Raw genomic sequence first — 14,371 nt, 5'->3', positions numbered from 1 at the left:
AGTTAATAGAGAAACAAAACTTAGCCAAGTAATTTTGTATCATCAGCAAAATGTCACCTGATGCTTCACTTTCTCTTAGTGAAAAATAGACTTAAGACCTTTAAAGCTGTTAAACAATGCGCTTCAGAGACAGCTCTGGCACTGAAACAGTGGAGAAAGGTTCACCCGTTTTCCTCCTGCTTTAGTTCGGTCCCTGGGGAGCAGGCTGCTTTCTTCTGGAGCAAGGGCGATGGTCACTTCAGGAACAGGAGAGGCAGGAAGAAGGCGTAGAAGGAACAGGCGAGGAGAACCACCCCAAGGAGAAGGAAAGACAAGCAACAGGCAGGAGACAAGGACAAACTGCAGCCACCAGGAACAGGAGGAATGACAGAGCTGGAACCAGCAGAGAAGAAATGCAAGACCTTGAAGAAGGACACCAACTAGAAAAGAGACTGAACTGGGCTGAAAAGGAATTAACTAGATAGGAAAAAACAGACTGAGGCAAAAAGACTAGTGGAAACAGCAAAGATAGGAAATGTCAAGGGGGTAGACGCACGCAGAAGAGTGTCCAATCCCCCTCCTAACCTTGGTGCAAAATCCAAAGCCCCACCAATCCTCTGGCAAACATGCCCTTCTTTCTTCAAACATGTCCTCCTTTCTTCTTTTACGCCTTAGCTACTGTCAAAGAAGGGCTTCTTAAGCCAGGATACTAATGTCTGTGTTGAGAGCAGAAGGTCAGAAAGAAGAACAGAAAATGGGCTATAAGAAAAGGGAGGCACTGCAGACAAAAAAAGAGGATGTATAAGGAAGAAGCTTCTATTTCCAGGACAGACAGTGGAAGAATATACAGTAACTGTTCAATTCTTTTTTTCCTTACAGCTTGACCTTCAGAAATGAAATCAGTCAGATTCGTACAAAAAGGGAAGACTGAAAAAGCAGACGGCTCTAAGAATATGTCAAGAGTGATAAAAAGAATCTGGGACTGAATATATGTAATACAATTAAATTGCAGAAATAAAAAACACTCATGAAAGCAGGTGCCAAATCTGCAGAAACTGATTGTAAAATTTCATTATAAGCACCCTAGCATGTAAATGGAGCAGCAAAAGTAGCAAATATTGCTGCTGACAGACCCTGTGATAAAACAGGGAAACATGAGGAGAATCAAAAAGTGCATCAACAGAAGAAAAGCAAACTGGAAGGAAAGGATATGAGAAGTCATGAATACTTTTACACCAGAAATCATAAGGAAGTCTAAGCACCAGAGTTTGAAGAATACACCATGTTCCAAGCCATTATACAACAACCAAGTTTTAGAATAGGAATTTGAGAGACAAAAATGTTTGACCAGGACAACAAAAGAGCAGCTCTGCTAGTAAATGTGAACATTTAAGTAGTGTTTCCCCTGACTGAAGAGGCGAATACAAGCTAATAGTTAGAGAGAGCTAAGGAACCAGATGCATCATCTGCGTTAAATTATAGAGGATGAACACAGAAGAGTTTGCAGGAAGAGAACCAGGATCCAGGATCAGAGGAAGAATAACAAGCAAAAAAGAGTAGAAGTTATATGCAAGTAGCCTGGAAAGAGGATTAGAAAACCCTGCAAGTCATATTTCTCCCTACTCTGACCACAAATGTTTTACAATGGTTATTGAAATAACTGAACTTATTAAGACATTTTGTCCCAATCAACATGTCACTACTATACAATAGGATAACTTGGCCAAATAATCCAAGAAGTGCAACATGCATTTTGTTTCCACTCATTATGACATTTTCCACAGTTAGATAAAAATCAAAACATCACGTCCTTTATCAGAGCCTTATAAAAAGAGAGCAGGTCAAGGATTCTTCCTTTATCCTATTATTGCCAAGACAGAAAACATGTTTTTGCAATGCCCTTCCTAAAAACAGAGAAGGGACCTTTTATATTTGGCAAGAAGCATGGAAAAGTTCAGGCAAGGGGCCAGATGTTTTGTTAAAAATGCATAATGGTATGGCTTAGCTTCGCTGAGGACCCAAAACCATGCCCTGAGAAATCTGGTCCCAACGCTCTCTGTTCTTACTTAATGCCCAGCACCAGACTTGGTTCCAGAGGTGTAAGAAGGTATTTTATAACAGCTTTTGGGGAGCTCATACAAAGACAAGAGCAGAGGTCACTAACCTGTGCTGGAAAGGCTACAGTAATTTCCCAGGAAGACAAACCTATAGCCACAAGCATATTAAATACTGTAATTTGTACATGAGGTTACTTTAGCACAACATACAGCTGATGAGAGCTGCAGTGGCACTCCTTGTTCCACACTGCCCCTTTCCCTTGAAGCTCTCCTTTTTGTCTTTCTTCCCGCTGTCATCAACTGCTTTTCCCACAAAACACATGCTATGTCCCCACCTAGGCAGAACCTAGTAGGGTTTCATCTATACACCTCTGTTTGGCTCTACATGCCTCTTTTGCTCCAGCTTTGGACGGTGCAATTCCTATCAGAGTAGCCGTACCTGAATTTTGCCACTGAACACCAAAATCTCAGAAGAGATTTACCTAATTTAGAGAAGGCCCTCAGTCTCCATTCCAAATGTCCTTTTACCCCACTGGCCTCAGATTTTTAGGAATTTTAAAGAAAAAAGGTAAATTAACGTGATATTACACTGACTTGATACAGCAAAAGGACTCAATCATGAAGGAGACATTATAAAGACTAAATAAAAAGACTGCACGATAACTGAAGAAAATACGATAAATGGAAGTGTGAAAAAGAACATTGATGAGTGCTATTTTTATAAAAGGCATATATTTTTCAAATACCTCATTCAGAAAATGGCACGCGAGGAAGATTCCTTCCTTTAAATTTTCTTTACTATTCATAGCCTATGAATTAGACCGTATGCAACGACAGAGCAATTAGTTTAAATACTGCCCATATTCTCCCTGGCGATAATTGGTTGCTTCTTGTAAGAACATCTGTTCTGTCTTTCTTAAGAAATGAGGCACAGACCCTGTTACCTAGACAACAGAATCCTTCGGAGCATCACACGCTGCAAAAGGGTAACACCGAACTAAGTCGCACTTCTTACTCGTTCTCCTCACTGCTCCCTTATCACTGTTAGCATAACCAAACGTCTTCACTTTTTAGCATGTCCTACCAGATCTTGACGTTTCGGCTCTGTCTGCTTGAACGTTGTCCAGAAACATCTTTGCCACCACGGCCATGGATTACTGGAGTTAATCCATCCCATAGTGGTAGGTGCTCACTAGTGGCCACCAGTCAAAATTAAAGAGGGTAGCAACAGGTTAACCTTTGGAGGACGCCTTCTGTTGCCTGAGCAAACTCACCACAATGTCATAAATACTGATGAAACACGAAAAACAATGATGTGCACCAGACGACAGATTCCCCCACATGCTTTAGTTAGTTGGATAGCTGGTTTTTTCTCTCCTATGTGCACATGATCGAGGACCAATGAACACGGAAGCTCAAATGATGTGTGAAACCTAAGAACTAAGCACTCACAAAGGAAAAGACAACTCACTGGGGGAAAAAAAAGCTGCAAAGCAAACACCACCAACCCAACATCTCCTTTAAATTCATACCACTTCGTCCTCCTTCTGGCAATGCCCTAAGCTACTTTCCCTCCTTTACCTTCTTCCCTTCTTGACTGAAAGATGAGGAGGAACACCATTATCTTCAAATATATGTGCTATAGCTGTCCCTGGTTGGAATGGAAACTTCTGTAGGAGAACCCCTATAACTTTTACAGTTGTTTTTGCACACACAATAGCAGTCAGGCCCTGGGTACGTGTTTAAGGCTTCAAGTGAGTCAGACAATACAAGTCAATAGCAACAGAAAATGCCACGTAAGAAAACGAGGAAACACTATTAAACCAAAATATAAACAAGCAGTTTACCACAGACCACACAAGAGAATTTAGCACTTCAGGACTCTACTAATGCAAACATGACTGATATTTTTGAGAAAGCTCTGACAAGTTGTATTTCCACGTATTTCCACTAGCATGCAGAACAGCCCAGAAGTAATTACTTGAACATCTGATAAGTGAGTAGATGACATTTTGAACATTCACTAGAGTAACCAGGAATATGAAGTTTAACCATAGAAGGTAAGACTGGTTTTCATTTGTTTTGCAAATTTTCGCATTTTTAGAGGGGTCTTCCAGTCACTTAACTTGTAAGAGAGAAGAGGAATGGTTTAAAGGAAGACTTCTATAGCAGTACCTTATACAGCACTGTTTTATAGGAGAAAGATACCACTGAAAATAAACCAAGTGGGATTCTTTTTTCAGTTCTATATGTGCTGAAATAAAAAGGAATTCTGGAAGCACAAAAAAACAGCGCCAATCCAACAAAATAAGAGCTGGAAAACGGTCCAGATTTGAAATGCCCAGAAGAAGGAGAAATGAAATAATCCTTCTGGCCTCAGACTGAAAATCTGAACAATGGAGATAGCTGAAAACCATTAAAACTTAAAATCACAGAAGAATTCCTTATTTAGACTACAAGAGTTTGAGCAAGTTCAGAGAATTTCAGATGTGGAACAGTACCAAAAAAATTTGCTAGTGGTAAAATATTTAAGCCACAAATATAATAAATGGTTATAGAGAGAACGTAAAGCTGCAATGATCACTCCACCTCAAATAAATAAATAAATAGAAACCCTAGATAAAGCCCAGGCAAGAACAAAATCCCTAACCCATAACAAAAAGAATATGTCAAAAAGGAAGGAACAATTATTGCTCTGAAACACAAAGATGCTAAGGCAAACAAGGATACAGAACAAACCTTGGAGTTTGGTCAGAGAAAGGTCATTAATCACAGTAACAAGAACAGTTCCATTAGAGTAGAAGCTTAGAGAAGTCAAATCAAAACAGATTCAAGACAGAGCTAGTGGAGAGGAAACCACTGTATTGCTTGCAAAAATTAAAGGCATTTGGAGATAAAGGGAGAAGAAATCAGGGAAAATAGTACAAAAGGCAACTGAGATAAAAAAGAAACTAAGAGTAATTTAATAAGTAAGTAAAAATACAGAAAGACAATGAGAGATGAGAAAAGCTCTGCAGGGGCCATGAGATGGGAAACACTTGTTAGTACAGAAAGAAAAGGCTTCCTCAAATGACTTCAAGAACTGGCAGTATTTGTCAGATTTCATAATCTGTCTATAATCAAAATTATTTTACCGATAACTTCCTTTAATATGCTGTTCACATATTCCAAAAACCAACTTCTTTTTCTAATGGTATGGCCTGTCAAGACTACCCTAATTTTAATACCCTCAGATGAATGCATAGAAAAACGCTCAAGGTCAAGCATACTGACCATCAACGCACACCCACAATTTAGTGCACGCACAACACACAGGCAAAGAGCAGGTAAAAGGCAACATCCTGATGCTGCTAACAAGCGTAGGAAGGATGAGCATGATGTTATTTCTACAAGGCAGGAGCATTTAGCCAGTCGGACAGCAAAATACAGCAGAGAACAAATCCGTGATGCTCACACTTTATTTTTCAAACTCATCAAATGCTACACAGTAATAACAGAATTCAAGATATCCAAGCAATTAATTTGGTGACTGCTGTACTGTTAACTGGCTTGCAAACAGACTTCGGAAAGCACCCCTGTGTCTCAAAATACCCACACAATAATGTATCAAATCCTCGCGAAGACGAGGAAAGTCACAGGAAGATTTAATGGAAGCTGTATTTAAACACAGCTGGTTTTCGACTTACAGAAATAGACACAGAGGTTCACATGAAAATGAACACCATACTGAAAGTGTGAACGTAATGAAATTCAATGAGTTAGTAAAGTTTCAGTGCAAGGTACCAAGACATCTTGCCTGCAATAACAAGGCTGGCTACAGCTTAGATACAAAACCTGTAGAGTAAACAATTTTAGACCCAAAACTCTATTTATTTAACCATACACAGAGTTGAAACCAATACCAGGTGAACTACTGAAAAAGTTACCTTTTCATTAACGTTTGATGATTTTCCCACTGATTTTCTATTCTCAGTTCAGCTAAGGAACTACTAATACCATTTTATTTCTGCCTCACAGACTCAATGGGCACAGAGAACAAGAATGATGAGCCTCTGTATCCAGTGTATGGAAATACAGGAACACTGATTTTAAGAACTGTTATTATTCTGTATTATTTTAATAAAAATGTTTCATCTCTAGCCAAGTTAACTAGAAAAACAGTTGTAGACTTGATAACACAATCAAAATTTTTAATGATGATAAAATCTATTGTAAAGAATGTAAAAATCAAGACTATTACCCTTTAAAAGAAAAAAAGTGCTCCAGGGCTCTAACATTCTGTACTCTATAGATTTGTAATTTATTCACAGTACAAAGTCATTCCCATTCCACAGTGCAGGACGAGAAACCACGAACAGGGATGGAAAGCAGAGGGTGCACGATGAAAGGATGAGACACCCCTCAGGACCAATAAATCAGAGCAAACGGAAGCCTATCTCAAGTGTACGCACACTGATGTGCGCAGTCTGGGAAACAAGGAGCAGCTTGAGTTCTGCGTGAGGTCATGGAAAAACTGGGACATGGTGGGACAGCTCAAGAAGCTGCTGAGTGCTGCTAGGGGCAGTTACATCCTCTCAGGAAAGACAGGCAGGAATGGAGTGTTGTCCTCTACGCAAAGGGACAGCTCCAACGCATGAAGTTTCTGTGTGGGACAGATGACAGGCTGGTCAATAGCTCGCAGGTCATAGGGCCAGCAGAGAGACCACTAGGGATGCCATCCTCTTGGGACTGTTGCAGAGCCACCTGATAAGGATGGAGAATCAGATGAAGTCTCTACACCTCAAGGAAGTCTCTGAATCACAGACCCTGGTTATTATGGGAGACGTCAATCTCCCTGACATCCACTGGAAGAGCAGCATAGCAGGGTGCAAGTAAACCAGGTGATTTCTGGTGGACATCAGGGACAACTTCTTGATATACTTACTGGATGGACCAAGAAGGCTGGCACACAACTCTTCAAACAATGAAGAGCTGGCTGGAGATGCAACAACCAATAGTAGCCTTGTGTGTAGCAACCATCAAACAGTGTAACTCAAGATCCTGAGCAAAGAAGTCAAGCAGCAGAGTACAAATCCAGGGCTTTACGAGAACAGACTTCAGCTTATTCAGGGAACTGGCAGGTGGCCATGGGAGGCAGGCTCTGAAGAGCAAAGGAGCTCTGGAAAACTGGCAGGTCTACTCAGAAATACAAATATCAGAAGTCTGGCTTGGCTAACCTAATTGTCAGAGCACCAATGGGCAGTATAGAGACAGGGCTGGAAACAGGGATGGGCTACAAAGGAATAATTTCAAAGCATCACCCATGCATGGAGGGATCACACGAGGAAAGTCAAAGCTCATTTAGAATTGACACTTGCAAGAAACATCAAGGGCAACAAGAAGAGTGTCTACTACTACATTAGCTGTGAAAGGCTGAACAAGAAAACGTGAGCCTGGTGCTGCAAGAAGCAGACGGAGTAACTGAATACAGAAGAGTCCTGCCTTAAAAAGAATCTATCATCTGAAAACCCATGCAATCGCCTTTCAGTCTGAGGCATCAAAAACAACCACACACGATGTTAAGTTAAAGAAAGACTTGTTGTAAAGTTTTGTTGTAAAGTTATGTAAATCAAGATATCATGCAAACGATTTTACAACGCTACACAGAATTAACTGAAAACTTATATAAACTAATTTTGCTTGACTACAGAGAAAGGATAAATGGAAGAACAAAAGGATAATATGTAACGAAAAACATACAGAAGAGAAAAAAGGTAGAGGACAAATTCACAAAACAGGATTTTTAAAATGTACCATCTGAAGCATTAAAACATACACAGATATGTTTTTGTACACACACACAATCTTGCAAGGAATATTTGAGTTTGGCAAATAAGTATTTAAGTTTTTTTCTATGTTATCCGCGACTCTTTTCTTCTTTATCTGAGTGATAAAGCAGCTGTTTCCTTTCAGTGAGTTGCTGCCTACAGCTTAACTTAAAGAGGCTTGGATTTGCTCTTTTTGTTCATTTCTCTCGAAGTCACCATCACTTTGGGTGCTTCAGGATGCCAAGTCAATACCAAATTAAAAGTGAAAACAACCAAGTTGCAACAACATTAAACATCAAATTCCCCAACTCAACTTCACTGGGAATTTGGATTATATCCTAAATGATGTCAAGTACCGAATTCATAGAGAAGCTTCTTCTCTGCATTGGAATGGGGCAAAAGCTTTCTTCTTAAGAAGCTTGCCACAGATTTGTTGATAGCGGTTTCCTGCTCTGAGCACAGAGATACAGTTTCAAGAAAACGAAAATAACTTGTGTGAAAAGTTTCAAATACTGTAGCTAGAAAGCAACTGGGTACTGAAAGCAATGCTTCTCTTTCTTTCCCCTCTGCATGCCCTTTTTGTTAAACTGCTGAAGGAGGTGGTTGTAGTTAGATAATGGAGCTGACCGGCTTCTTCAGATGACACTCTACTTTTGTCATAAATGACAAAATATTGTATTTCAGGCCTGTGAAACCTATTTTCATAAATGTTACAGTGCTTTTGTGTGCTGATAAAAGTCAACTTAATTGATTAAAATAAAAATCTCTTTTTATTTAGCAGATTTATTACCTGTATATTTTTTCTATTTTATGAAGTTAATTTTTCTTTCAGATAAAATAGAATAGGACACAAAATGTCCACAGAACCCTTTTGAAGAATAACCAAAGCAGGAATTTAGGTACTCCCTTACACAAAAAGCATTTAAATTACACAGATTATACAAGATTAGGGCATGTAATTCAGAGAGCTCTTATTCATCCTATGGCATGCAAAACATGAGTTGTCATGTAGCTGAACCAAAACCTCCCTTCCAGCTGATTCATACTTATAAAATCATGATAGGCAGATACCTCTAGCCAACACATGCCCTAATTTTCTAATAAAAAATCCTTTAAAAAAAAAAAACAGCACACGCCTTACACTTATTTCACTACCTCCAGCTATTGAAAGAGGGAGCAGAGTTTCAAAATTTCCACAAACAGAAATGTAACAATCTCTTCTAATTAGGTGGTAGAGAATTTATGGTGAGATTTTATACTGCCAAATGCTTTACATGTTCATATTATCTTGGCTAAGGGAAAGCAGTTCTGACATTCAAAAGGAATCTCCTACAGCAAATGTACTGACAGAGGCACTTTTTTTTTTAAACACGCTGTTTTACCTACAGTTGTCTTAAACAAAGCTAAAGGCCAAGGTTAAAAACTTATTTGTCTACGTAACAGCAAATACTGCAAGCTGCTGTGATATTTAAAGTCGATGAAAGTGTAACATAACCAAATCAAAGGACTTGTGTCAATTACGAAATTCTATGTAACTGTACTTGCAAGGAGTCAATGGTGCTACACATCTTCGGAGTGGTTTATTGATACCAAAAAGTTATCATTAGTCCTGTACAACAGCTGACCTCTTCTACATCCCTAAGACATATAGAGACAGGTCAAAAGGTTATTAGGCCAGCCCGAACCAGGGTCTCAAATTAAGTAGCCTAATGCTTAGCTCATTTGAGCGCATGGTTTCCAGCCTGTGAGGTGAGAGCAGCTTGCAAGCGACGTGCAGAAGCTTTCCCAGTGCTCTCAGCAAGGCACGACCTTGAGCACCGTGCACTGAGCTGCTGGAAGCGCACAGCAAAGACACAAAGGCATCAAGTCTAGCTGTACCTCCTTGGCTCAGCCTCAGCACCATGACACCACGGACCCCAAAAGCCGGGAGGGGCGAGAAGCAGCCCCAGAAGAGCTGTCTACATCCTAGGGAAAGCCAGGGACAGCAGGGAGGAGGAAAAGAAGAATACAAATATTGAGGGGACAGAGCCTCACTCGAGAGATTTGAACTCAAAGATTAGAAAACCATCGTTTAACCAGCCAGGCTTCTAAAACATTGCCCACCCTTGGAAACCGAGGAGCCCAAAATATTTGTACCCTCTAGCACTTGGTAATATACTTTGCATCAAGAGGCAAAAGGCCTGAGAATAATTTGTGCAGGCTAAATTGTTTGAATGAGCTTTCAGTAACTCATTTAACATCGGCCTGAATTATTTTAGCCTGTGCCCGTAAATGCAAGGCTGAACACAAAGGCCAGCTAATGCTCCCACCAGCGTCCCACAGCGCGCTGGCACCACGTCAAGGTCTCCCAGGAGGAGCAGCCTCACTAACAGCCGGCACACACAGGCACAGGATGTGGCGGCTGAACGGGTTACGCATCCCAGACCCCAAACTCGCACGGGGCAGAACTGCAACAACTCAGAGCACTCATGACCAAGGCTAGGGGAAAAATGCTGCTGTTTCGTGGCCCTGCTTCTCCCGTTTCAACCGTCTGTAACGGCCTCATCCCCCCTGCCCACGAAAAAAGGCTACTGAGCTATAAAAAAAAAGTGCTGTAACAAAAATCCAAAATGAAGCTTAGAATGAAGATCACCATTTACAGAAAAGATGGCTAGCGCTGATCATTTATCCCCAGAAGAGGGTAAATTCTCGGTATCAACGGTGGGAGGGAAAGCTGGACAGAACCAGAAGCTGACAGCCAAACTCCTAGCACCTAATCCAAGTCACTGGTTTGTGGGAAAAGAAACCTTTATTAGTCGTCACCTTTGTCTACAGGCTATGCATTAGGGGGAAAAATTGGACTTGTAAAAAAAATCTTATAAAAAAAACCTTCTTCTTCCCCTTTTGGATTAAGAAGAATTTCAGAGTAAGACTGTACACACTGTGGTACAAGTGATTTACAAAGACTCATTGCTTTCCAGGACAGTTTTACTACTATATGCAGTACTGTCTCGGTAGAACAACAACCAGAACACACTAAAAACATTGACTGCTTTCCAGAAACTTACTTCTGATTTCTCACTGCCTTTTTTGAAAATATGCTTAACTCATACCAGGGAACTGCTTTAAATATTAGATTAAGTGTGTGTTTTGGTGAGAAACAGATCAGGAAAAAAAGGGGGGGATAAAGTTCAGACCTTTCAAGAAAACTTCCAAGAACTTTGCATAAGATACCTAATTTCAGTGACCAGTCAGAAACAGCAACTCAGGATAGAATCAGGAGACCAAAAGGTACCTGTATCTTTTATTGGAACAGATCAAATAAATGTTTCTTCATTGTATTTTACTGCAAAGTAGTGTATAATCATTCTATTTTGTTAGTGCAAAATATTTATCTGCTTATTAGAAATACATCTTAAAGGCGTGGCTTGATTTCTAATAAATGGAGAGAAATACTACAAAATTGTTTTACAGAATCACAGAATGTTTCAGGTTGGCAGGGACCTCTTAAGATCTGGTCTAACCTCCCTGCTCAACCAAGGTCAGGTAGAGCAGATTGCCCAAGCTGTGTCAAGTTTTGATCACCTCCACAAGTGAAGACTCCACAACCTCTCTGGGCAATGTGTACCGATGCTCAGCCACCCTTGCAATAAAAAAGTTAACAACAACAACAAAATGCTTAAGCATTCACGTGGAATGTCATGTGCTTTAATCTGTGCCAGCTGCCTTTTGTCATGTCACTGAAAAGTGCCTGACCCTCACTTCTGTGCACCCTCCCTCCAGGTATCTACAGACATCGATTAAAAAAAAATAAATAAACTTCTCCAGCCTCCAGTCCCAGCTCTCCCAGCCTCTCCTCATATGAAAGATGCTCCAGTCCTTTAATCATCCTTACAGTCCTGCACTGGACTCCCCAGTTGCTCCACGTCTCTCTTGCACTGGAGAGCCCAGGCACGGCCTCACCAGCGCTGCACAGCGGGGAAGGACCACTTTTCCCAACACTGCTGGCAACGCTCTGCCTAATGCAGCCCAGGATGCTGTTGACCACCTTCGCCCTGCGGGTGTATGACTGGCCCATGGTCACTTTGCTGTCCACCGAGGCCTTCCATGCACAGCTGTTTTGCAGCCAGTCAGCTCCCAGCACGTACGGGTACCTGGAGTTAGCCCACCTCTGATATGGGACTTGGCATTTCTCTTCATGAGATTGCTCCCAGTTCGTTTTTCCAGCCCAGCAAGGTCCCCCCAACAGCAGCACAACACTCTGATCTATCTGCCACTCCTCCACTTTGTATCACCTGCAAACCTGTTGAGGGTGCACTCTGTCCCAGCATCCAGTTCAGTAATGAAGGCTGTGATCCTGCTTCTTGCTGGGCTCACTTCTGGGATCCTAAACGCCACCACCTCACCTAAATAAGCCAATAACAATAATACTGTAGCTCCCCAAGTTGTTCGAGACTCGAACCTTTCTGAGATCTTCTGAGCAGAGAATCCTCTACTACATTCAGCCTTATGGTTTCTGCAATCCCTCATGTGAAAAGCAACAGAAAACCACAAATTCTGAGTGACTCAGCCACTAACTCTCATTCATATTTTCCAGCTTTACTTTTCAAAAGTATTTATGCTTAAGCCCAGCAATAAACTGTCTGACAAGAACACACAAATAGTTGGCATTTCAGTTATCTTCAGAGTAGACTCCAGTTACAGAGAATAAACTAACTTTTTGGTTTTTGTTTTTGTGTGTTGTTTTTTTAAGATACAATTCTTTACCGTATAGGACTGTCCTCTAGCATTTTCACATTCTAGCACAACAGAATTGGCTGCAATATGGATTCCTGCTTCGGCAGGTATCACCCCACAGTCGAAAGAAAGTAATCATCACTCGCCCCGGGAACCACTGCCTGTCTGATGTTATCACTGACATACGCCTTCTTCCGTGAAAAACCCATAGTAATAACGGCAAAGGAAGCTTTATGTTTTCCAAAATATGAAGCAAAGACAGACCAATTTGATCTGTAACGCCAGCAGAGATGAGTAGTCTGCCTTTTATCTTAGGGAAAGATAACCAGTAGATCTTATTGTGAGTATGTAGGCAAGACCATACACAAACCAGGCTTGGACCACAACATTGAATGCCTTTCAGTTCGGCAATTTATTTCTCAAGCACATTGGCTACGTCTTCAGGTTGCAGAACTACTGAAATATTCTGAGCGCACACAGAACCAAGTACACGGATGTTTCTTCCATGTGAGAATTGGTGGGGCATGTTAAGTTAGACATCAAAAGAACTACCCACAATATTTTAAACGTGGCCTCTTTCCTGGCTTATAATCTTCATTTAATCAGTAAACACTACCTGTTTTGCTACCTGCTTATGCTTTTAAGGACAAGATTAACTATTAATGCATTAATCATAAGTCTGCTTCTCTTTGCGGAAAATATACTTGATCCTGCTTGTTTTTGTAAGGAAAAAAAATAGGATTGTGGTTCTTTTTCAACTATTTCACCTTTACCCTTTACATATTTCCAATATTTGACTAGCCTGAAAATTCACTGAGGCAAGCAGTGATTTGCTACATTATCTCAAGTTATAGTTTTACTCTGAAGTTTGGAGAAGAGTAAAATAGAATCCATGGAAAAATTAGAGGAACTATTCAGAGGATTTAAACGATTTATGGAGTAGTTATGATATTTCCCAGGTTTTACTGAGCTTTTTGTACAAAACACAATCGATTTTTTAAAAAATAAATAAATAATCAAGAATGAAATGCAGATGTACTGTCAGAGGACAAAATTATTTGACACTATTTCCTCACGATGTTGCTTCTAAATATGACAGAACCATCTCCATACCACAGTGCTATCATGACAACAGAAAAGTCTCCTGTGGGCTATATTCCACACATTGATTCTTGTCTTGAGACCAGGCTGGATGTGGCTTTGAGCAACCTGCCTAGTGGGAGGTGTCCCTGCCCATTGCAGGAGGTTGGAATTAGTTGATCTTTAAGGTCCTTTCCAACCCAAACCATTCTGTGATTTAGTTTTTTGTCTGTTTTAAATTATACTACTATGGAGACAAAGAAACTGAAAAATACTCCACTGCTGTCAAAACAGACTTTAAAATAAAAAGAATATGATCTAGTCTTAATGTTACTTCTTGTTCCCTCTAAAGGCAAAAATATTACCAAAAAGGTGATTGAATAGACTGTGTAAATTAACTGACAGCAACGGAGCCACCTCTCAAATCCAGGAGTGACCTTGACCTTCTAGTGACAAGCACTTTGAAAAGATAGTACTATTATCTGCCAAGTCTCTTGATAAAGCACTGCCACGTGCACTACACTACACACAACACGGTGTTCCGTTCAGTTCATGAACATCACGAGTTCCTAATGCTTCACACCTGAATACTGTATTTCTATGCAACACTAACAGATCATAAAAGCTTTGGGCACAAATCTTGTGTTACATTTCAACAGCCCTCAGCACAGTGACAGCATTCAAACAAGGTAAATATTTAATCAAGGAAATGCACTTCTTTTGCAATGCAAG

At 40.5% G+C, this 14,371-nt stretch overlaps 1 protein-coding gene across 1 annotated transcript in view; it reads right to left on the bottom strand.

Moving 5' to 3' along the window:
* CDK19 (cyclin dependent kinase 19) overlaps nucleotides 1–14,371 on the bottom strand; it is a 127,724-nt gene that overhangs the window by 93,801 nt on the left and 19,552 nt on the right. The window lies entirely within an intron of this gene.

Source organism: Anser brachyrhynchus, assembly GCF_964034855.1.
Source record: "Anser brachyrhynchus genome assembly, chromosome: 3".
Classification (NCBI taxonomy): domain Eukaryota; kingdom Metazoa; phylum Chordata; class Aves; order Anseriformes; family Anatidae; genus Anser; species Anser brachyrhynchus.
Note: the sequence above shows the minus strand (reverse complement) of the source record. Positions and strands in the feature narration are given on the sequence as shown.